We start from the raw sequence: 730 nt of genomic DNA, 5'->3' as shown, positions 1-730 counted from the left end.
AATGACAAAAACATTACAAAAATCGATCAGTCTATGTTTGTGTAAGAATTACCTAGATGTAATATAGTAGGTTGATGTAGTATAGTAACAACTGGTATTAGATGTTATATGTATGTTTAAAAGTTCTATATGTTGGTGAAGGTTTCTTGAAGATTAAGCTTCCCTGTTCCTATATATTGAGTTCAGCTAAATCATGTATTTGACAAAGACACATGAAAGATTGCACATTCCAAAAAAAAAAAAAAAGAAATTTGTAAACTCCAGGTATATACATATATATAATAAAAGATTATTAGCAATAATCTTGATTAGCCTTATGAGGAATAATTCCGATCACTTAAATAGTTCATAACCCATTTTCTTAGTTTGACTAAATAATTCGCATCACCAAAAACTTTTAAAGCATAGACATATATCCCCCTTGAGTTATTTGCGTTGGTTGCCATGATTACTGTTTAAATGTTTCACAACTTCATTAATGGGGTATTTCCCATATTGGAGTTATGTACTTTATGCTCAAATGTAAACAGCAGTACTTAATAGGGCATTCATTCCTCTCTACTTTCTAGACATGGGTGTTTATTCCCAAGTCCCTTATTGATCTATGTTTTGGAATCAATTTATATCACTTTGATATTTAATAAAATTCAACATTTGATAAAAAAAAAACTTACCCTTAACTTTGTATTGTCCTTATTGAAATAGAATGCCTAAGAACTATCTTTGTTTT

Source organism: Theobroma umbraticum, unplaced genomic scaffold, assembly GCF_002168275.2.
Source record: "Theobroma umbraticum cultivar Fairchild unplaced genomic scaffold, ASM216827v3 scaffold_106.0, whole genome shotgun sequence".
Classification (NCBI taxonomy): domain Eukaryota; kingdom Viridiplantae; phylum Streptophyta; class Magnoliopsida; order Malvales; family Malvaceae; genus Theobroma; species Theobroma umbraticum.
Note: the sequence above shows the minus strand (reverse complement) of the source record.